This window comes from Cheilinus undulatus, linkage group 13 (assembly GCF_018320785.1).
Source record: "Cheilinus undulatus linkage group 13, ASM1832078v1, whole genome shotgun sequence".
NCBI lineage: Eukaryota > Metazoa > Chordata > Actinopteri > Labriformes > Labridae > Cheilinus > Cheilinus undulatus.
Window position 1 is genome coordinate 39,588,509 of NC_054877.1, and position 24,451 is coordinate 39,612,959.

General features: G+C 39.2%; 1 protein-coding gene across 1 annotated transcript in view; it reads left to right on the forward strand.

Annotated features, from left to right (window-relative positions):
• Nucleotides 1–24,451, forward strand: part of LOC121520241 — a 389,305-nt gene that overhangs the window by 179,486 nt on the left and 185,368 nt on the right. The window lies entirely within an intron of this gene.

Below are 24,451 nucleotides of genomic sequence, written 5' to 3' on the forward strand. Positions count from 1 at the left end.
ATGCTACAAAGCTGAATTACATGTACTCTTACATGCTTTTTAATGACAGATATTTAGTGCTCAGCAGATTGGACTATATCCTGAAATAAGCCCCTCTTTGTAACAGCTAGGAAATGTGTTTTGAATTGGGAATCTGCATCAGAAATCAAATCTTAATTAAACCATCATTCATAGAATCTGAATCAAATCAAATCATAACAAACTAACACACCCATACCACCTAATCACAACATGTGGTTGCAATCTGTCATGGATAATACCTGCAGGGATGTTCACTCTGTTGTGTGATTGTTGTCAAAGTTACATTATATTGACAAAAGTATTCAGCTGCACCTCTTAATTACTAAATTTAAGTGTTTCAATCAGACCTGTGGCCACAGGTGTATAAAATCAAGCATCTAGCCATGCAGTCTCCATTTGCAAACATTTGTGATACTAAATGGGTCGTTCTGAAGAGATCAGAGACTTCAGGTGTGGTTTTGTGATGATGCCACCTTTGCAATAAGACGGTTTATAGTTATTGTTTATATGGATATTCCATAGTTATCTGTAAGTTATATTATTGGAAAGAGGAAGCAGGAACAGCAACTCAACCTCAAAGCAGAAGACCATGTAAAATCCCAGAGTGGGGTCAACAACTGCAAAGGTGCGTGGTGCATAAAAGTCGTCATCGCTCTGCTGATTCACTGCTGAAGAGTTCTGAACTTCTACTGGCATTGATGTAAGCACAAAAACTGTGCAGCTGGAGATTCATTGAATGGGTTTCCATGGCTGAGCAGCTGCATGCAAGCCTCATGTCACCAATTCCAATGCCAAACATCAGAAAGAGTGGTGTAAAGAACTCTGACACTGGACTATGGAGAAGTGGATACATGTTCTGTGGAGTGACCAATCATGTTTCTCTGTTTGGCAGCCAGATGGGTGAGTCTTGGCTTGGTGGATGCTGGGAGAACATTACCTCCCTCACTGCATTGTACCAACTGTGAAGTTTGGTGGAGGCGTAATGGTATGGGGCTGTTTTTCAGGATTTTGGCTAGGCCCCTTATCTCCAGTGAATGCCAATCTTAATGCTTCAGCCTACCAAGACATTTAAGACAATGTTATGCTTCCATGGCCCTTTTCTATTCCAACATGACTGTGCCCCAGTGCACAAAGAAAGGATTGTAAAGACAGGGATTGATGAGTTTGGTGAAATTGGAGAAACTGACTGGCCCGCACAGAGCCCTGACCTCAACTGCATTGAGCACCTTTGGGGCGACTGTGGCTTAGTAGGGTATTGTCTCGTAATCAGAAGGTTGTGGGTTCGATCCCCAGCTCCTGCAGTCACATGTCAGTGTGTCCTGGGCAAGATACTAAAACCCAATTTGCTCCCACTGCTGTGTCAGTGGTGTGTAAATGGGTATGAAAGCGTATGATTGAGATTAGCTAATACTAATGGCTACTTCTCCATAGCAACATCTATCATCAGTGAATGAATGCGTGAGTGAAGTCCTTAAGTCCTCAAATGATGCCAATTGATTCTCTGATCTGGCACAGCTGTTTAAAATTGAAGCTTTGCAAGATGGATCTGCCTGATGACAGATACATGATCTGGCCTATCAGGTTAATATTCTCATATTAAGGTGGAAAAGCTACATTTTTTTTCCTGTAAGATGGGGAATTAAATCAGTTAAAGTGCATGTGGAAATAAAATATTAGTGAGCCAATGTTAACCTTATGGTCTCATAAGCCCTATACACATTGCCAGTTCACAACTGGTTGTTCTCTTATTAAACCTCAGTTATGCCTTTGTAACGTTTCACACATGGTGGCAGAATGATAGGGCAAACTCATGACCCTATTTGTGGTTCTGTTGCATATTTTAACACCACTATATAATGCCGTGTCAAAGAAGTCTTGGCATGTCAAGTAATTCTTGCAGACCAAGCTCTGTACATATTGTTTTTATTATGTATAAAAGTGATTTGAAAATCCTCACATCCATTTTGACACCACAAAAAACGATATTTTAAATAAAAATCTGTTACAAAAAATAATAACAGTGGAAAAACTATTTTATTCTTTATTTATATGCAAGCGACTGATCATGTAGCAATGTTTACAGATCTGAGTCAAACACAAGCTGCTCATTTTGTCTAGAAAGGAAAAATAATTTCACCCCCTTGTCACAAAAACTCAATACTCATAACATGGTAATGAAAAAGATAATAAAAGCTGCTTGAAATTCCCTTTTTTATTATTTATTTGTTCCCACACAAACACACAGAGGCTTTTGGTTCGTGATGGTGAAAGCCATTCCTCTTGGCATTGGCACGCGCTGGCATATATGTGGGCGACATGCCCTTTAAATGTACAGCAGTGAGTTAAGCCTCCACTGGCCTTTTCCGAGCTCGTCTCCCTCGGCTAAAAATATGATGTGAAGTATACAACACGACCAGAGAGGAGCAATAAAACACACAAACACACACACACATCCTCTCAAACATCAGCTGATTATGATAATCAAAAGTGGGATTTGCATACTCGGAGGCTAAAAGCACAGTTTTGTCCTGAATTATGTATCGCAGAGGAAGGCAGCAGTGGCGGGATGCATTGAGCGGCTAATGCTGCTAAAGGAAAAGTCTAATAATGATGAATAATGAATGCTCTGTTAGGAAGTGTGCGAGTGGGAGGAGGTGTGTTTGTTGGAGTGTGACAGAGAGTGATTTCAGCTCAGAGTGGAGGCCACACAGCGTGCCCTCCAGAGACAGACTGAATTAGATCAAACCAGAACAGGGCAGCGCGTCCACACCACAACTGAATTAAAGAGGCGATCGACACACGCCAAACTTCAATGCCGATCGATACCGGATCAATGCTAAACAATTAACTCCAGCTCCTGGAGACGTCTTTAAATCACATTACGCTGTGAGACAAACAGACAGGCGGCGAGAGGAGACTGCTTTCAATACCGTCTGACATTTCACTATTCCAGCAACAAAAGGGAATATCCCCTCTGCACCCATGCTGAGAGAACGAGTTTGATTGAAAGTTCAGACTGAATTTAAAGCACAAGTGCTCCTCAGAGGCCGGCGCCATCCTGCCTCTGTTGTGTTTTTTTTCTTCTTCTCTGGGTGGGGGTTTATGTTTCAGTGCCTCTGTTTAATTGGAAGGTGTTTTTGTCTGCATTGATTAGAGAGGAGTCGAGTGATAGCGATGCAAATGTGGATGCATGCGAGTGTCACACTTCTGGGAAACACTATTTGCATACGTTTTATGGTTGTGGTTCCTTTTTATGTGGGTATAATGATTTGTTGTAGTCGACCATGAATTGTTTTCATAACATGACAGTAATTGTCTTTTTGGGGATTGTGGTGAAGGAATTTAAAGGTTAAAGATAATTGCAACTTGGGTCTTTTTTGTTTATTTTTGTGGAGTAGCAAGTAACAAGTAGCCAGATGGTTCGAAAACTTGTGAATACGCCAACATCACATAAACAACTTAAAAACTCCACATACATTGCTATGAAAAAATATATATATATCCCCTTTAAGATGCCTTATTTGTTTGCATATTTGTCGCACTTAAGTGTTTCTGAGCATCAACCAAATTTTAAAATTAGACAAAGACAACCTGAGTAAATACAAACTGAGAGATGAGAAACAAAGTCACTGACATCTATCAGTCTGGAGAGGGTTACAAAGGCCATTTCAAAAGCTCTGGGACTCTAGCGAACCTTGGTGAAAGCCATTATCCACAAATGGGGAAAACTGTTAACTGTAGTGAACCTTCCTAGGAGTGGCTGGCCGACCACAATCACTCCAAAAGCAAATTAACAACTCATCCAGGAGGTCACAAAAGAACCCAGAACAACATCTCAAGACCTGCAGGTCTCACTTGACTCAGTTAAGTAAGGTCATGATTCAACAATAAGAAAGAGACTTGGCAAAATTGGCATCCGTCATCACTGCAATGATGATTCAATTTATTAGGGGAAAAAAAGCCATCCAAAACCGATCTGGCCCTATGTGAAAATGGATTTGCCCCCTAAACCTAATAACTGGTTGTGCCACCCTTGGTAGCAAGAACTGCAAGACGATTGCTATAACTGGAAATGAGTCTTTCTCATTACAGTGGAGGAATTTTCAGCATTGCTTCTTTGCAGAATTGTTTTGATTTAACCACAACGGAGCATCTTTGAGCATGTACGGCCTTTTTAAGGTCATGCTACAGCATCTCAATCAGATATATATCTGGACTGATTCTGACTAGGCCACTACAAAACCTTAAATTTTGACCTTTGTTATTTGAGACGAGCCTTTGTGTTCTTTTTGTCAGCACTGGTTTTAGCTTATGGATGCCATTTTTGCCCAGACTCTTCTCATTGTTGAGTCATGAACTCTGACCTTAACTGTGTCAAGTGAGGCCTACAGGTCTTTATATGTTGCTCTGGGTTCTTTTGTGACCTCCTGGATGAGTCATTGTTGCACTCTTGGTGTAATTTTGGTACACCGGCCACTCCTGGGAAGGTTCACCACTGCTACAAGTTTTTTCTATTTGTGGATAATGGCACTCACTAAGGTTTGCTAGAGTCCCAAAGCTTTTGAAATAGCCTTTGTAACCCTCTCCAGACTGATAGATGTCAGTGACTTTGTTTCTCATCAGGAATTTCATTAGATCATAGCATGATGTGTTGCTTTGTGAGATCTTTTCAGCTACATCACTTTGTCAAGGTGTACCTAATGAAGTGGCCAGTGAGTGTATGTGGAAACTCCACTGTCAAATCAATACTACAGACAGGAAATGTGTGGTCTTGACTTGGCTAAGTGGTATACACTCTACAATGAGAATTGTGGAAAATTAAAAGCTAGCATGCTCCAAGAAGGGAACTTCAGTCGCAGCTTGTTAGCTTGTGCTGAATAAACTTAATCCAATTACTCTCCACAATTTTCTTTTTACAGCGTAGGGTGTTGTAAAGGAATTAAAGCCTGTTTTCTTGGGAGTAAGCGTTTCTCCATCTGGCCAGTATGGTGTTATTCATGGAGTGTGCTGCACCTCTCTGTCGTTGGAAGATGTAAGGAAGCGACAAGAACAGACTTTATATGGGGATGATGATTTGTGTAATGTTGTTGTAAGGGTAAAGGAGTAACAAGCACAGATGTATTCTCTTTGTGTAATGTTGTAAGGGTGAAGGAGCCGGTATAAAAGAGGGGAGCATTGTGAATGAAGACAGAGAACATTTGAGCCTTCTCTCCATGCTGTATGATAACAAAGGAAGAGATTTGATTCATCACACTGTTTTGGTCAACTTTGAGACAAAATTTTCTGCATTGTTGGATTTTTTTTTAACAATGTTCTTATACAGTAGTGTGGGATCATTTGAAACTGTCCTTATTCCTGCAATCTTCAACTTTTTTCAATTATTTTACATTGAAAAGTTGTCTAGTGTGTGGTCAGCCTCGCTGCATTGCTGACGGTAAATGGGTTTATGGTCGTTAAGCCAAATATAAGTAACAATGTAACCATTATGGCTTCTGCATGGTAATGCATAACAGTACAGAATCTGCAGACAGGATCTGGGTTTTGTTGGCAGTGTTCAGATGAATGTTTGTAGTTGAGTAATAACATTTGTGAACGTTCCACCGGGATTTTTCTGCATTAAGAAAATCTTTGTTGAGAACAGGAGGTGAATGAAACCTGTCTCTGTGTAGCTGTGGAACTCAGCAGCACTAAAAAATACACGATGTCCCTGCATAGGTACATCATGTTGATTTTTCTAAATTAATTTGAAGAAATCGAGACCAAATCAAGGTTATGTGTGTTCAGTTGATTATGCACATTACCTCAGATATTAACAACTGTTCTCAAAGCAAGAGAAACCCTTACTTTTTATAGATGGATCATGACATGTCTTCACACCATGACGGAAAAAAAACAGGCCTCCCTGCTCTAGCAACGAGTAGAGATCATCAACTTTATATTTATTTATTTGTAAGGGGGTAGCCATATTACACATTCCCAGCCATTCAACATTACTGCAATTCATACAGAATTAGGAAGATATTCCAAATACTTGGAATTTGATCCAGAAACATTCACATATACATTAATACCACTTAAACAATCCCAAGTTTGAATTTAAGATCTTAAAATCTTAATTCAAATCAGGTTTGACTATGAGAATCTATACTTTGACTCAAGTACTGAAGTTAAGTACTTTGTCCACCACTGGGCCTAAATGAGTTGACTCTTTACTTTTCAAACATTGCTAATGCATTAGTTAGAGGGTAAAGACAATGTTAACAGGTAGACTACAGCTACTGCAGTCACAGAGCAATGATTGGCTTAAAAGTAGTAGTAACACAACAAAAGTACAACATTTGATCACTTTACTCGTCGCTAGTTTGCACCCAAAGCCACGGAGCTCTTATTTTATTCTCCTTTGTCATTTAGGAATGAAACACATGTTGTAAATGGTTGTTGATTTTTGTTAGGCACACTGTAAATCACACTGCTACCTGTTATCCAAACTAGCTATTCAGTTATATCTTTACATGTTGGATGTGTAAATTTTTTTTCCATAAATAGGATAGTAGGGTTTTTAATCTGAACGATGCACCAAATCAGTCTTGTTGCTAACTTTTGATACATCCAGGACTATGCTCTGAAAAATCCCCTAGCCACCTCACATTTATTTTTTAGGAAAAAAACATTCTGTCTTGTATTTACTAAAATACAACAGTGACTTCTTCTAGGGGCTGCTGGGCGGGGCAGGGGTTAGCGCTGTTGCCTCACAGCATGAAGGTTCCTGGTTTGCTTCCCAGTCAGGGCCTTTTCTGTGCAGAGTTTGCATGTTCTCCCTGTGCATACGTGGGTTCTCCCCAGGTACTTTGGCTTCCTCCCACCACCAAAAAGATGCTCATTAGGTTAATTAGTGACTCTAAAATGGCCGTAGGTGTGACTGTGAGCATGCCTGGTTGTATGTCTCTATATATCAGCCCTCTATATGTCATAAATAAATGCACTAGAAGACATTATAAGTCATTATAGACGCTGGCATTGTAATTAGTTATAATTACTGGCATTATAAATAGTCATGACTGCTTATAATGTGTTATAATTATGCACTTTTAATGCTGTATAAGTATAGTTCTAAATATATTTATAATATGTTATACTCATTATAGAGAGGGGGATAGAAAGTGTTACAAAGTTTTTCTATAATTTAAAAAGAAAATTCACATTAGACATTTTTGTCCTGAATCGCGCCAAAGAACTCATGCCAAATGCAGCAAAACAGACAAAATGACTGCAAAATAAAAATGAGAAATTCCTCCTAATAGACAAAAATGTGGAGAATGATACTGGAGAATTAAAGGCAGAGTATGTGCTAAATAATTTAATGGGTTTTTGGTATTTCAGTCATTTTAAAAACCCACAGTATAACCACAGACTTTGGTAGTATTTCCAGAAAAATAACCTGCAGTCCAATTTCTACAGTTTTCTGAATTTATTCTATTACATATCTGATAATGAATACTAAATGATGACATATTTTCTTCACTTTACATCAAACTTTTCTATTTATTTTTTTTCTCAAACTTGCTCTGAGTAAAAATATTCTCTCAAGGAAAATGAGATTTCCTTGGCAGCACATTTTTCAAGCATTTAGCCAAGATTGCTTCTATTCTCTCTTTTAATGTTTAAGTTGGTGATCCACAGCACTACATTTGATGAACATGTTAAAGGAAGGGAAATGGAGTCATTCTGAGGACAGCAGGACAGAGAAAAATCATGCTGAGTGGAGTTATGGTATTGAGAATAAATCAGAAATGTTGTGCTTTGTTTCCAACATCAGTCATTTCCGTTCAGTCACGTACCTTTGGTTATTGTTGTTGTTGGAGTTAATAGTAAATTTGAATTTGAAAGACGCCTTCCTTACCTGTGTCTACATCCTTATTTGTCTTTGTTTATGATGTCCAGATGGGGGTCTTTTGTTGTCCAGATGGGCGAGCGGCTGAAGACATCTGATCGCTGCACAGAGATGTTGACTTTAATTATCAGTGGTTGTGTAGATTTTGGCCCCGGCTTTGTGCTCTGCTCTGTTAAGCGGCCCTCACTTCCTGGCCTGTTTTCAACTGTTTCTTCCCCCTCCAGGTCAGGTGCTGCTGGCACACACAAAGCACACAGGCAGACGCACATTCACACATATTCTTAGTCACGCCTTGGCTCCTTGTCCACTCTGTGCAGCGACCGTGCCAAGTGGAGGTTCAGCCAGGGCAGAGGGAGACTCACAGTCATTATACCTCTCTCTTTAATGTTAAACACACATTCATCCGAAAAGACTGCTGCGCTTTTAGTAAATATGCTCACTCACATACCTTCAGGCACAACTAATGACTTCTCAGCTGTAGGTTTTTTGGCCACAAGGCACAGTTTCATTTCAAACAGGCTCTCTGAACTCATATGGGCCCTGTCCCAAATTAATTTCGCTGCTTTTCCCCGATCGGCCCCTTTCTTCAGACATCTCTCTGAATCAGTGGGCCTGCTCCAAATCGATTGGCTGACCCTCTCCCCCTCTGCCCTGCCTGGCCCTCCCTGGCCGATATGAAAGAAGCTGGCAGAGTCCCAGCCTGCGGCGATACCTCTACTAGGCCTTGTTGTGGATTTCCGCTGGCTGGCGGGGCGCGCAGTTGTCCTGCAGGGTCTGTGGTTCTTTTTGAAGTTGCCACACAGAGGATGAATAAACCCCCCTCTACCACCCGGAAGATATCGGAGGATATCTTCACACCTGCCTGCATCTTTTGCCTTTGCAAACTCTCCCAGATGTGTTCAGGGAATTGCAGGCCTGTTCACAGATCGACTGGCCTCTAAAAAACCCAGTAAATGAGCCCTACCCAGTTATGATTTACTGATGATATCAGTGCAGGTTTGTTGGCTGTAACACTCACATCCTCACTAACAGTCATTTTATTTTGAAGAAGAGAAGTGTGTTAAGCTGTAATTGGATTCTGATGTTCAAATTATTTATTCCTGCTACATTCTAACCCCTTTTTATCACTGTTTCTGCTATTTTAACCACATTTGTGTCCATATTAAACCTAATCTTGTCACCTTTAGCCAGTTTTTGCAACATTTTAACCTCTTTTCACTACTGTAGCTGCCAATTTTTGCCACTTTTAACCACATTTTGCCACTTTTAACCATATTTTTCCACTATTTAACCGCTGTCCAACATTTTTACTGCCCCTTTAAAGCCACATTTTTCTTCTCTGACCAATACTTGCTGCTTTATCCCATTTTTTGACACTTATAATCTATTTTTTTGCCACTTTTGATGCATTTTGGCCACTCTTTAGCCAACTTTGCTATTTTTTTCTGTCAATTTTTTCCACTTAATGCCATTTGTGCCACCATTTAACTGCTTTTCACCATTTTTAAGATGCCTTATTTGCCATTTTAACATTTCTTAACCCACGTTTGCTGCTTTGTCCCTTTTTTCCACTTTTAACCATTTTTGCCACATTTGACCTGTTTTTCCACTCATGAACCACTTTTCCCCAGCTATTTCTGATACCCTTAACCCAGTGTTGCCACTGTTTAACTGCTATCACCATTTTTACTGCCCTTTTTTGGCCAGATTTTCTTTCATAACCCATATATACTGGAACATGATACAGACTGAACTGAAAATGGCTGAACTGGTTTCATTCAAAGCTTTTCGTTCCATTTTGCTCACCAGGCAGCGAGAATCCTATGAACAATGCCTGTGTTCTTAATTGTAACTGTAATTTTTGCTGGTCTTGAGCCACTTTCCCCCGACTATCTCTGCTACTTTTTGCCATATTTCCTTTCTTAGCTCATACTTTTTGATTTATCCCATTTTTAGACATTCATGACCTGTTTTTACCACTTTTGACCCGTTTTTGCCACTCTTTAACAACTTTTCACCATTTTTACTGCCCCTTTTTTGGCCAGATTTTCTTTTGTAACCAATATTTGCTTCATTATCCTTTTTTGTGCCACTTTTAGCTCATTTTTGCCACAATATAACCACTGTTCACCATTTTTACTGCCTTTTTCATAATTTTTACCCTTTTTGGCATCTTTCCTTACTTAACCCACAGTTTCTGCTTTATTGAATTCTTTGCTACTTTTAACCCATTTTTGCCACTCTTTAACCATTTTTCACTACCCATTTTGCCAATTTTGTCCCCCTGTAAGCCATTTTTGCCACTACTTTACAGCATTCCACCATTTTTACCGCCCCTTTTTGGAGAGATTATCTTTTCATAACCTATATTTGCTCCTTTATTCCATTTTTTTTCCACCTTTTGACTTATTTTTGCCACTCTTTTACCACTTTTCACTACTTATTTCTGTCATTTTTTGCCACTTAAACCCATTTTCTTTTACTATCATTGCAATTATTTCATTATTTATCCCTTATAGTTATTACCGCACCTTCCCAGCACCCTTATTTTTCTCTCTGGTATCCTGACGTTTGTTCACATCATGGCTCAGCTATGATGTCTGACACTTCTTTCAATATGGTTTAGTCAAGGACATCCACACTTTTAATATGAAAATTAAAAAGTTACTTCTGTTTGGGGGAAAACAGAATCAAACAGAAAATGGGTTTGATGTGCTGCTTTGAGGAATTGAACCTTTCTGCACACTGCGGGTCTCTGTGCTATCAACATTTCATACCACTTTCCACGCTCTGTATTTTTTCCTGCTTCTGTAACCTTACCCCTCCCTTTCACACAAACATAGCACACACAAATATGCAGAATTTGTGAGGGAAAACATCCACATTCATTAAGCTAATGCACAGCTGTGAAAAAAAAACACATTTTCTGGGTGTTTTTGTGATTTATCACTCGGCAGAAATGTGAAATTGTGTATATGGGGGTATTAGTTATTTAAGTGATTTAGAGGTTGGCGGGGAGTACTTTTCCTCCTCGCTTTATGATTTATGGTTATTGCAAAAATGTGAAATTGAGTATATGAGTATAAGCATATTACCTTATGATAATATAAGTAATTGAGGAGATTTAGGAGTCTGGGGAGGCTGGCTGTTGCGTACACAACTGACGCCAGAGAAAATGGAAATGGCAGCTTATCAGGCTGAAATCACTCTCAAAGCAGAGGTGACACATCAGTAAATTTGGCTTTTGTGGCCACTGGCTTCATATTGTTTGTCTCTTGATATATTTGATGGTGTATCAGGGGGATATGAAATGCAGGAGTTATGAGATGTCATATTAAGCGAGTGAAGGGGGATGTGAAATATGGTGATATCCCGTTGTGTTCGAATATTGTTTGGGTATTTTTGTACAGAGCCAGGTGGCTGAGAGACTGTCAAAGCCCACAGCGGTGCCACCTCCAGAGCTATAAAATATCCATTGCCATTATATCTGCTTAAGTGGGTTTTCCTTATTATACTTTCCTATTAATCTTGGAGGAGCAGATAAGGGTGAGGGGTCAGCCTTAAATGGATTTGGTTTCCTCAGGCTGGGCTCTTGTGCTCCAGAATGACTCTGAGCGGTGCTTTCAATCAGCGCTGCCACCGCTCACTGTGGTAATGATGGCCGGGGCTTCATTAAGAAGCTCGTTAAGTCCCCTCGTTAAGCCGCAGGGCCGTTAAGACTTTGATTGTTAATGGCTCTTCGTTAAGGAGGCTGAGGAACCGGGCTCCTGAGGTGGTCCTGACCAGCCGGGTGTTTTGGACAATTGGCCCCAGTTGGCCTCAACAGACGAAGGAGGACGGGAACGAGGCTGAACTCAATGTAGGTCAAAATGGGGATATTTCTCTATGAACATGAATGACCTCAACTACAACACCAGCTTTTATATTATCAAAAAAGAAAAACACAGTAATACCGCACAGGTGTGTTGGTGATGAACCAAAGCAAATGGTCTGATTTCAAGCAGATAATTTAATCTAGTGAGTAGGGGTGCTCAGTGGGTCACACCTTCATCAGAATAAAACCAACAGGAAGAAGCATCACATCATAAACCACTGTCTGCAGTGATGAGAATTATGAATAAGCTTCAGATAAACTCAGTTATCTTTAAATGTGATACCTGTACATTCTTACCAAGCATTCAACCCTTTGGGTATCACACCCCAGCTAGCTATTGGCCCAGCCATAGTCAAATTACTATATTATGGATTTTCAAACATATGTTTAACACAATATGCCGTGAATCATCCATCTACTTTCTACACCGTCCATCCCTTTTGGGGCCACTGGGGGCTGGAGCCTATCCCAGCAGTCGTTGGGTGAGAGGCAGAATACGCCTTGGACTGGTTGCCAGTCAATCAAATGACTGGCACTCTCACACCCACCCCTACGGCCAATTTAGAGTCACCAATTAACCTAACGAGCATGTCTTTGGTGGTGGGAAGAAGCCAGAGTACCTGGAGTACCCCGCATGCATGGGAAGGACATGCAAACTTCTCACAGAAAGGCCCTGACCAGGAGGCAAACCAGGAACCTGGTTGCTGTGAGGCAGCAGCTCTACCCTCTGTGCCGCTGTGCAGTCCTGCTATGAATCATGATAACATTCAAACACCAAACCCTAAATGTTATGTCTGTTAGGTCTTTTCTCTGTTGTTTATGGGCCTCATTCACAAACCACTTCTAAGAAGAGATTTGTTCTTAAAACCCACTAACACAATTTTCACGAAGATTCTGACATTGAGAAGCTGACATTAAATCTGTGATTTTCTCTTGAGGCCGGCTCAGGCTACACAAATTCAGACAGATTTTGGCCCAACTGCAACGTTGCAGCTCACTGACAAATGTTTGAGCCAAAGTATGAGCGTCGGAACATCAAACGGTCTTGTAGTGTGAAATAATTACCAACGCATCTGAGATGCCCCACGACCACCATTCAACTAGACTAGTGTCAGGATTTTTCTCCCATTGTCGTCAAGTTTGACACCCTAGCCTCCCAGTAGAAGAGCTTTTGCTATCTATCTTTGTATCATTATTTACCAGTGTGGCATTTAACAAGTTCCTTCTTTTCTACCTCTGGGCATTTATGGGATTTCCTTAACACTAAACAATGCTGGGTTATTTTTAGAACTGGGTCAAGGCTGTTGGGTCAAAGGTTGGGTAGGTTTGACCCAGTGTTGGATTAGGAATTGCTTGCTTAATGGGTGGGGGAATGGAGCAGGGACACTGTCATTTCAAATTTTGGGGGATGGAATTTTCCCATCGTGCTTTTGGTGTGTTGTTTAGATATGTTTTAGATGCATTGTATGTGTTAAGATGTTGTGTGTGTGGTACAGTAATCATTGTTGTGAGTCCTTGGCTCATGTTTTTTTGTGGATTATTGTTGTTTCTGTGCAAAAAAAAAACCCTCTGCACCATGAGTAAAGTCATCGACTAAGTTGGTAACTTCCTGACTGTGGGGGGGGATTGGCCTATAATAGAAAAGACAATGCAGACTTTAGACGCATGGTGCATCCTAGCTCTGCATCTGTCTCTACTCTGGGCACATCAGGCTTGAAGGACACCTCGGGGAAGACCCAGAATGCACTGGAAAGGATATATATCTTTTGTCTAGGAATACCTCAGGGATCCCCCAGAAGGAGTTAGAAAGTGTCACTGGGGAGAGGGATATCTGGGCTGACTTGTTTAGCCTGCTACCACTGTGACTCTGCCCCAGATAACCGGAAGAAGTTGGATGGATGGTTTGGTTTAAGGAACAAATACTTCTCAACCGGGTAGCTTTTACCCAATTTTTGGGTCAAAAACATAACCCAACTTGTCAAGTCAAGCCCACAACCCTATTGAGTTGAAATAACTCAGGGCTTGGTTGTTCCCTTTTCGACCCGACGCTGGGTTTCCAAAATAACCCAAACTGAGTTTTTTTAACCCAGCAATGTTGACATTTTATCAAATTCATACCTCATAGTCTATTTGAAGTCTATCGTGCTCTTGATACATCGAGAAAGTCCACAATTGCTTCTTGTTTTGTTTTTCTTCTTGTCAGACCAAAAGACTGTGATTCACTCTCTTTGACCCGCCCCTCAGCCAACCTATGAACTCGTACCCAGTCATGAAGACAGTGGTGATGTCAGCATACAATGATCATTCCTGGAGTGTGGCCAGGCTGTCGGCGTTGTCACATACTCTGACATAGTGCCCTTGTGAAAGACAAAATAAATGGTGATGTCTGAGCCAGCCTTTAAAATCTAAAAGCTCTCAACAGTATTATAATGCATGTTTAAGTGTTGATATGACAGATAATATGACTAATTCTGCACTTCATAAGCACTGATATGTATAGACAGAAAGATCTCCATGTTTACCATGTTTTTATCATTTTAGAAATTGTATATCATCAATGTGCACAAATGCATCACTTCAGCCATACACTGTTTAATCTTTAAAGGCAAAATGTAAAGTTAGGAATATAAACTTAGCATTTTTGCAGGGTATTTTTTTATGAAACAAGTATTTTAAAAAATAAACTTAAACTAACAGGTCTTTCAATATGCTTAAATAATGTGCTGCCATGTTACATCATCAGATTTAGAATAAAAGTTTATATCATTTCATTATCATTTATTCAAGCAACTGTAAGCGACTATATATAGCAATGTAACTCTACCTCAATTCATCTGGAAGGCATCCTTAGACTGATGCATGTTGTTTCCAGTCTAATCAGGTGATATAATCCAATGTATCTGGTTGTAAATATCCACTCCTCGTGCTAAAGATATAATTAAATCATCCTTTGTAATACTCAGGTTACAGCAGCATTACATTAAGAACTTAGTATTTCTTATACTTAGAGGGAAATGTGCCATTTCTCCCACAGTTTACTTTCATATTGATAGTACTGATGTCTCAGAACTTCAAACATATGTGTGCCTTCTGTGTTTGCACAGGAGTCTATATGGGTGTAAAAGCAATGTTTCTTTAGACTAATTAGGAAAAATGGGAATAAAATCCCAGTTTGTAAGCATGTAGCATCCATCAAAACATGAACATGGTTCAACTAATTTAGTAGTTTAAGAACATGTAATGAATCTTGTATAGGCTTTTTGAGATCTGAGATCTTTGAGATATGAGAAGTGTCAAATGATCAAATGTGCTTAATTTATACTCATAATTTAACATTTTTGTATTTAAGATCAAATGCTGCATGTTAAATGTATACTTAACCATGTTTTAGTTATGTAGTCATCTGTATTATTTCCTAATATAAAGTGTTCTATTGATAAAAAATGCAGAAAAATTTGTAATTAAAAATCACATTTTATCGTGTCATTCTTAATCCAGTACATCTGACTGTTGATGACTGCAAACCAAGGTTATAATAGTTTGGGATTTTTCATTTGTTTTCATTTTATTTAGTTTTTACCTTTTGTTTTAAATTTCAGTTTAGTTTGATTTAGCTACCATTTCTTAGTTTGTTAGTTTAGTTAGTTGCAAAAATGCCTCTTTTAGTTCAGTTTTATTACTTTTAGTGTTAGTTTTAGTTTTTTCAGCAATATGGGGTCCCCGTCAGGGGCAAAACCCAATAAGGCTCTTCACTTTTCATTGTAATTATTCAATTTTAATGTTTGTATACCACTGAAGACCTAAAATTCCCAATGTTATCTTCAATCAAATCAGGTGATTTTACTCTCTCCAGGGTTGGGTATTCATGCCAGTCAGTATGCTAGTGTCAAAGACTAAAACTAAGGAGATTTTGTCCATAATTCTATTTCATTTTAGTTTTTTTTGTACGCACACAATACAGTTTTAGTTTGTTTCTGTTTTATTTGTAAAGCTTAGTTTTTAATTTTGTTTCAGTTAACTAAAAAGATTTTTAAATTTTAGTTTTAGTTACGTATTTAGTCAGTTTTTGTTAACTATAATAACTGTTGCGAACTAGGACTGGGCAATTAATCACAATTTGGCATGCTGCAATTTTCAAATCGCAGACAGTGCAATATTTCTTTAACCTGAAAAGTGTAAAAATAACCAGTTTGATACAACCTTTTTCCTTTTTTTATGCTTTACACATTATTCAAACATTCAAGTGTCTTTTTAATTTGTTTTTGTTTTTGTTGTTTTTTTGACAAAAGTCATACTTCCTTGCTCATGTTTTTATTTTCTTTTTCAAAATGAAAATAAAAGGAGAAACGATCATCCCCTACAATTAATCAATTGATATCAAAACGGCTATATGAGCCAAAATCGGAATAAGATATCTTTTTTTTTTAATTGTTTATCTCCAGTTTAACTTATCTAATATTGTGCTTGGTATAAGAACGATTTCTTGCTTATGTTTGTTGAACAACCCATAAAATGAGAAACCTAAATAATCACATATTTAATCACAATTGCAATATTGCGGGAAAAAATTGCAATTAGATTACTTTCACAAATCGTTCAGCCCTAGTGCAAACGTTAACATTGTGTCCAAGGTTTTGAAAACTTCCTTCTTAAGAGCTATCGGTGAATGAGGTCCTCTGATCTTGACTAATCTTATGGAGAAGGAAGTAAAAAGCCTGTACCGAGGAGTTTATGTCGACTCAGTTGGGAAGATAGATAAGCACTTATAATTTTTTGGATTTATTAACATATAAAAAAGTCACAGAAACTGTGATTTATTTAGAATATGAATATTTCTACATGTATTCTACTTCATCGCATTAAATAAATGTTCCCCCAGAGCTCCTTATATTCTGCAGGCCTTGCATTGATAAGCTTCCTGAAGTAGATGGTGTTTCAGTGTTTTCTGTTGTTTGCACATGCATGGTTACATTAACTGCCCACTGACCATAACATCATGTACTTTTCATCAATACGTTGTTGAACCATGGCTGCCCAGAGATGACCCAGTAGTGTCTGTATACAGCATCAGCAGCAGAGTGCCTTAGGTCAGATTTCATTTATCCTGTGACGAGAGAAAAGAGACTTGACCCAGATTCATGTTAACAAGCAGTTGACCTTTAACCATCAAAGTGGCGTGGCAGTCGCATTAATGCAGGCGGAGAGACACTACCAGCTGGATGGCACGTTAAAAACACAAACAATCCAACAGAAATGACAGGACTGCGTAAATGTACAAAAGTGTAAATATAGACTGTGAGTTTCTCTGTCTCCTTTTCTGAGCTGACGGTTTTATATTCAGTTGCAAAGCATGTCAGAAAGTTCAAATGTTTTTACTCTGAAGAACTTTTCATTGTAGTTAAGTTTCCTTGTATTCTCCTTGAAGCTTTTTACTATCCTATTCTTGATCAATAAAATATTATCTGAGCTGTCTGCCTTCAGCCTGTGAATGCAGATAAATGCAGCAAAGAGAAGGATGCCAATGACATGAAAATCCTGTGAAATATTTTGTGTTATCAGTAGTAGTGGTGTGGTTATTGTTAACATTTTCCTCCCCTCAGACACTACAACTAAATTGCACTTTATCATATTAGTATCATTAGTCATTATTATTTGATTCCTGCACAATCAGAGCGCAAAGCTTTGACTTGTATATCTATATCTAGTGTGCATCTATATCTATGTGGTCAGTGATATCTCTCTATCTGAATAAAACACAGATATCGCTAAAATACCATATGTTATGAAACTTGACAGGCATCTGAGTGCAGCTCTGATCCAAGCTCACTCCATGATTTAAAGAGATCAAACTAGCTTGTAGCAGGCTGTCCTTAACAAAGATGAACATCCATCAGACCTGAAATGACTGAGGAGTTCCTGCCGGTTGCCGAGACACTGTAAATACCTTCCCACATCTAGAATGTTCTGCTGACAGTGATAAGTAGAGTGTGTTTTCACTGTCTCGCAGGTAGCAGCAAAGCTCACAAACTGTTTCGCTTGCCTGGTGCTGATTTCACACTATTTCCTTTTTCCCATTTGAAAATAAAGTGAAACTGAAGCATACACCAGTTTTCCTGCAACTCTGCTCTTTGAAAAGCTGCCATGATAGTAAGACAGATGATGTACCAGTCTCTCTGTTCTGTTAGATGTGAAGGTCACTCAACTTCACTCAGACTGTAGATGGATGTATAGTAGCACATTTTGATACAGGCAGTGAAATCTGAGATAAAGTCAAGTCTGGAGTAAAGCTGGCCAGTGCTCTTTCAGATACATTGATATATTTTCAAAGAAGAAGCATAGTGTGACTGAATGGTTCATACTGCTATAGTAATGTGGAGGTTGATTAAAAATAGATGCAAGAAAGGCCTAATGCTAAAGAGATGGTTTATAGTAAAAAACACTCACAGAAATATGCTCTGTGACACAACATAATCTATTTGAAATGTAAGTCTAAAGGAGGAATTATCATTCTATTTTATTTTTAAGAGTATTTCCATTTAACTCTTTGAGCACCACAGTTTTTTTCAAGAAAATATTCAATTGTGATATCAAGATTTCAAAAGGCTGTAGCTTGAAATTGGTTAGAGATAAAAGTATACTGTAAATGAGAAAAATCTTCAGTACGACCCAAAGTTTGTGGTGAGAGTAAATTCACTCATCTAATTTGCATATTCTGACGTCACCAGGCGGCCTCAACCGTCACTGCTTCTACCACGTCTGCCCCTACATTTGTGGTGTTGTTTTTTTTTTTTTTTTTTTTAATTCCCACTACCTCCGTCAATATTTGTGTTTTGACCACCCCTGCAACCCCCACCATGCCCCCAGCCCGGCCCCAGTGAGGAAAAACAACGGCTACCGTATGTGCTGCTGGTGGACTCTCATGGCGCACAGAGTCACTGTGGCTCTGACGCACCGCTATTACCGGATGATTGAACATCATAGTCACAGGGGTGAATATTCCTCTATTCCTCCCAGCATTGTGAGTATTCTCGCTACAATTCGCTCTCTTTCTCTCTTTTACGCTCTGACTACAACCACTTCTACCACTTCCTCGTCTCCTCGACCGGCGGTGCGTCTTCAAACTCTCTCTCTCTCCAAAACTTTGAATAGAAACACGCTCACAAATGCTGCTGGGATTGAAGTTACTCATGTCCGCCATCTCCTGGTGTAAAGTACTAATAACATTAGGCACCATACTAGTAGCTACAGCCTGTTTAATTCAGCAATGTTGCTTGTCACAATTTTGCAACTTTGGCGCTGAAAAGGGTTAATATAGATAAATTTCATCACCAAACAGGTCATTGTTTTATTCTGTTATTGTTCGTGACCATGTTGACATTGTGCACCTGGCTGTTAAAAGAGAGCCTGTGTGACATTTGGAATTCTGCCTCTGTATATTTGACTTTGAGTTGGAGAAAACTACAAAAGTGTTCCTGCAGAACATAAAACCAGAACAAATCTCAAACTCCATACTCAAATACTCACAGACTTCAAAGTGCATATGTGGTCATTTCTGAGTGCCTAGTGTGCCAGGACTTGTTATTGCCAAATCATGCACTTCCCACTTGCACATCTGTGGATTTTCCTGTAGGACTTAACCTGGCCACACATACAATATTATGGTTTGAGGCCAGGTTTACCATTGTTTAATGGCATATCTTCTTACATGTGATGCCATAATGGCATGTCACTTTATTTATTTATTTGTATAATTTCAATCCCCCATGGAGTCACGCGCTGCACACCTGAATCTTTGAGAGTTCAGGGCTCTAGGATGGATTTTCAGCCTGCACCGGACCAGCTCAGAGGAGCATTTCTATAGAAAAGAGCAGCCAGTAATGTCAGTGAAACACAGGCTTCTCCTTGTATGACGTGAGAGAAAAGTGCTGTAGGATAAACTTATAGACACAGACTGAACTGACAGGCAGATCAAATGGAACAAAAAAAGGGACTAAAGTGCTGCTGTTTCCATGAAAAACCTATATTGAACAAGTCATGTGTTGACAGCTAACAAATGTCTTTGCAGAGTTTGCACTAAAAAAATGTCACAATGTCAAATGAAAGTTTCAAAAGCACTTCTGCTTCATGAACCAGTCTTTGAACTTACGTCTGTATCTGCTGTATGTTCGATTGAAACGATTAAATACAACTCTTCCTTGACAAATGTTGAACTCCAGGTCAAACAATGGGAGAGCAGTCCTCCAAAGAGTGCACATTATAGCTAAATTTTGCTTGCAGATATTTTGAAGTATAGGAGGGAAATTGTGTGTTTGTAGCTGCCTTGATTATTTGAGAAAAGATAAATTAACTGTCAAGGAGTCACATTTCCCAGTTCTTGTCTAAATGGAGGGTGAAGTGCTAGAGCTACGGGGCTCTTTAAACAGAGATTTTCCAGAGGCACACTCCAAACTGAGTGTAAAGAGAAATTTTCTACCATGCCTTTAAACATCCTAAAACCAGCTGTTGGTGATTTGACAAGTGAATCACAGGCAACACCACCAGCCGGCCCGGCATTTTTATGTCATCATATATCACATTATCCTTCACAAACAAGAAAGCTACAGTTTTCAAAGAAAATGTTGAATTTGTCTGATAAATGAAAAAATCCAGTTGAATTGCTTGAATTTGAGTTTTTAAGTTATGCTGTCAGAATTTCCTTGGGCTAGCCTCAGACAGAGTAACAGCTATGACAGGATAAACCCACTGTAGTTTCACTAGAGTGCCTAGATATCATTGGCCGTTTTAGATCTTTCTAAGGAGTTCTGAAGAACCCCCTCGATTTCATCTCACCAACCCTTAAACTCAACTGAAGCATTGCCCAGCCAGACATGTAAAATCTGATAAGTATTTTGAATGGAGCACAAGAAAATCAGTCCTATTTAAAACTTACATGCCATGAATTAATATTTCTAAATGCCTTAAAGGAAGTCTAGACATGCCGAGGGAATTTAACACGTTATTTTTAACCTCGCAAAGCAGATGGATACACTCGTTTCCTTGTTTCTCACTGGCGAATTCATCTTGCAAAGCTCCTATTTGAACAGTTTGGGCCTGGTTAGAAAGTGAGAGGACCAACTAGCATCAAAGGGCAGTACTTTTGGGCACGGCGGAGTCGTGACATAAGCAATCAGTGACAAGAGGCTGGTGCAATTATGGCAGAAGAGATAAGCGTGGATGCTGCTAAAGCGCCAGTTTTATCAAAACTTGACAACATTTCTTTGTTTAAAGAAGAACAGAGAACAGCATTGAGTTGTTTTCTTTTCAAAAATGACAAAAGTTGTGTACTGACATGTCTATGGTCGCTGTGGTTCGCATTATGCAGTTCTCTATAGAGTTTACTGCTCAGTAGCGGCTACGACACCATGTCTTTTGTTGCTCTGATTGTGATGTGACAGAACATTCATCCAATCAACCTCCAAGTTTTTTTTTTTTTTTCAAAGGCTCTGGCCTGTCCCAAACACTATGGGATGTTTTCCAGTTTCTTTTTTTTTCAGGTTGTGTTATTACTACACCTATGCAACATGATCGTATAACATGTTTCCCATAGTGTCTAATTTAACACTTAATATTTCCCACAAGTTCCAAATTCATTTTACACTTCAGAAGGTTTCTATTTTTTGTCTCTTGTACTGTTTATTTTTAACACTCAAAGTCTTATATTATTGCAATTTAAAATGTGCTTTTAACAAAAAAGTGTTATTTCCATTGCTATGGTTGTAAATTTAAAGCATTTACAATTTTGATTATTGTAAGGAAAATAAAGACCACCATATTGTATTGAATACTGTGACAAAGCCATGTATCCTGGCACGGTTTGAAGCATTGACAAATTCAGAGTTACAGAAACATTCAGAGACACCCTTTGGGAAAAATCCACACAGCATTTCTCGCCACAGACAGAAAGTGACTAACTCAGTGGATGACTTCATTCATGGTGCAGTATCGTCCAATGTCAAAAACAACACTAATCTACCAGAGACAAGAAACATCAAATCACATCTTAACTAGGGATGGTGATCGAGACGCAAATCTATAAGACCTGGTTCTGTATTTTCCAAATATCCAGAAAATAGATAATGTTTTACTGCTATCATGTCTCACAGGCTATCTGACAAAACGTCATTTTATGATATCCCTGGTTCAAAACCTATACATCAGTTCTTGCAAGGGCGAACCATGAGCTAAAAGCACTTTATTATTGTGCATCAAGTTAAACCAAAATGTGGAACCTTCAACTGTCAGCTTAAAAAAAAAACAACTCCAGCTCTCAGTAGCTTGTAAGCATATCCACTTGCTTTGGGAGTAACATGCACTCATACCATAGTTTTCTTCTTCAACTGCTCAGATAAATGCTGAAAAGTGCCCTTAACATTAGCTGAGGTTAATTAGCAACCTGAAACTGTTGTGTATGATGCGTTCAAGTTACTTAATGTATTCTTTATGTCATAATGTGTTCAAATGCCACATCAAAAAACTTTAGAATTTTTTATGCAACTTTGAAATTACAGAAAAAGTCATATGTGTTAGGTCAATCTGTGTGTTATTTGTTCATTTTATATTTGTTTTGATAATTGAATAATAAATAATGGATAAAGGGTTCATTTTCTTATTTTCATCTGAAATGAAATCAAATAAACAAGAAATGATTCACGTGCCCATCGCTGAGTAGTTCACGCTTCCTTTAATGACATACGGAACACAAACACCGGCACCAACTTAAGTCACATTCCCGCACTTGTGCTCCTTCATTTGCATTCATGCCATGCTTTGGTCCACCTTGTCCTTCCGTACCAGAGCCAGGGAAGCATGCCTTGCCCAAGCACAGAAGAGTGTACTCATCCTGGTCAAATGTACTGGACTTTTAGGCTCAAATGTACCCAGGCACAGTACAGATTGCCTAGTGTGAGTGTGCCCTAACTCAGTGCCAGTGTTTGTGTTTCCGTATATCATTACAGGAAGCGTGAACTCCTCAGCGATGGGCATGTGATTGTCAGGATGCTTTTCTGAGCACAACACCTGTTATGCAAAGTAATGTTGCAATCAAATTGACTGCCCAGCTGTTTTTTCATACTACATTCTTTGATCCCAACATAAATAGCAAAAGTCAAAAAGACGCATCATTTCCTGTTTATGTGATTTCATTTCAGAAATGAAAACTAGAAAATGAAAAGTTTTTGATTATTTGATTTGGTTTTTAAAACAGAAAAGTGAACAATGAGCCATTTTTCATTTATTTGGCATTCAATTATCAATCAAATATTAAATGAACAAATGGTACACAGATTAAGGTCGCCTTTGTTTGCACAAAAAGTTTTACATGCATCTGGTGTGAACACAGCGTGACATTGATGGATCAGCACCATCCAATAACTTCAACATTGATGACCATCTCACTCAGACTGGACTTTAGATTACACTTTTGGAGTCAACTCTGAAATGTTGAACACTGAAATATCAACACTCCGGTTTGCTGTGAAGGAGCTGAGCTCTCCTAAAGTTCTGATTCCTCACAGACATGGAGAACAGGTTTCAGAACAGCAGTGGTCCTTTTTCTTGTTTCCTTCGTGCTTACTGCTCTTACAGTCCTCTCTGTTTTGGCTCAAGTGCTTTTAGATTTCCCAATCTGCATCTACATTTAAATAAAGACATCTTTTGAAGAGGAAGGGTTGTTTAACTTCTTGACTTAGTGCCAAATTGTTCACACAGTTTTAGCTTTCAACTTTCCCACAGTCTGAACTTATGATTGCTTTTTTCACCATAAACAACCTTGTCAACACCCGTATATTATCATTTACCCCCCGGAAAGCCGGCGTATCCATGCTATTTCCCCTCTTGAAACATGGCATTCCTCAAAGTAAATGAACATTTCGATTCACAGTATCCATTCTCATTCCATTTCGTGAATGTGCTTAGCTGTTGCCACGCAACAGTGCTTCCCCAGCTTCACCCCCATACCCCTCCCTTCGTCATCTTGTTGCTCCTTTCTCTGTCTGAAGTCACAATGTCACACTTTCTTATGAGAAGGGGGCTAATTTAGCCCTCTTTTTTTTGACACAGTTAATATTCCATCCATGTAGGTGCCAGGTAATGAGATTGAATCTTGATGTGCTGGGAGCATCCTGCTGGTGTGTCTTTCTGGTTGGGGATGGAGGACAGTGTGGAGCCTTCCCTGATATTACCTCTCCCTGTATGAGAGGACGATGGCTGCTCTGCTGCTCCACCATCCCGCTGGGCGCTGATCCAATAAAATTCAACACAGAGCTGTGATCAATACAGCATGTCCCACTGGCTGCACACCTCCACTCTCTCTCTCATACACACCTATTAGTTAAGGAATAATTGATCGGCCCACTGTTCATTATTCCTTTGATTTGGAGCTTTCATTAAACTGTCCAGGCATTGCATGTGCACACTCTCGTAAGCTCTTACAGTTCACAGCTGCTGCGGAGTGAAAAGAGGCTTTAAGAGTGAGCAGGGGAGTTTGTGTTCTGGATATCATTGAGATTAAGTAGATCCTGGTTCATAACAGCGCTTACTGCAGAAACCGGAGAGATGAGACACAATGAGAGGAGAGAGAGAGGCTTCTACTGAGTGTATTTCTTTTGTCTGACTCTGTTTAAATTCAT